The following is a 774-nucleotide window of genomic DNA, read 5'->3' on the forward strand; positions in this document are numbered from 1 at the left end:
CTTTCTCTGCTTCGAGAAATTTCTCAATCCTCTTACCTAACTTAATGGGCCACTTCGGAAGATACCAATAATACTTTGTTTGTCCCCCCACATTTTGCATAAGCATTGTCTCCAGTTTCTCTTGGGACTTACAATGGTCCCAAGAGAAAACAAAAACAATGCTTATGCAGAATTTGTGAGGACAAACAAAGAGTATTATGGTATTTTCCGAAGTGGCCTATATTCTGAATCTGACATGTACTTATTCTTATAACAAAGCAGTGAAAAAAATTAAATACAATCCCTTTTGAATAATTATACAACTTAAGTGCCACTTTATTTTATTAATCGATGTGTCCATTTATATACATGTACAGTGTGCTCTACTTTAAACATTCTGTGACATCATAAATTATAGACAGTACAATTGAACATAAAATATGATAAAAAACTAATAGCTATTACTACATGTAAAAATCTTTCCTAAAAAGAAGTCTAGTCTAAATCTTTGCATTTTGCGATATTCTCCCAAAAAATAGTTTCAGTTCCCTTCAGGATTCGCTCCTCTCAATTGTTGACTGTAATACATTACGTTCTGGAATTTGTCCAAAGATTTAAGTGCACCTGTGGTCAAAAAATCAATCTTATTTTCCCTTGAATTTCAAAACTATGTCAACTAACGTTTTAAGTCTTGATTTAAAAAAGACACCTGTTCATTTTCACTGGAATTTTCCTATTTAATGGTCTGCCATTACTGACTTTAAGTTCTTGAGAGAGCTGGATCGAGGAAAAAAA

The sequence above is a fragment of the Montipora capricornis genome, chromosome 11, assembly GCF_036669925.1.
Source record: "Montipora capricornis isolate CH-2021 chromosome 11, ASM3666992v2, whole genome shotgun sequence".
NCBI lineage: Eukaryota > Metazoa > Cnidaria > Anthozoa > Scleractinia > Acroporidae > Montipora > Montipora capricornis.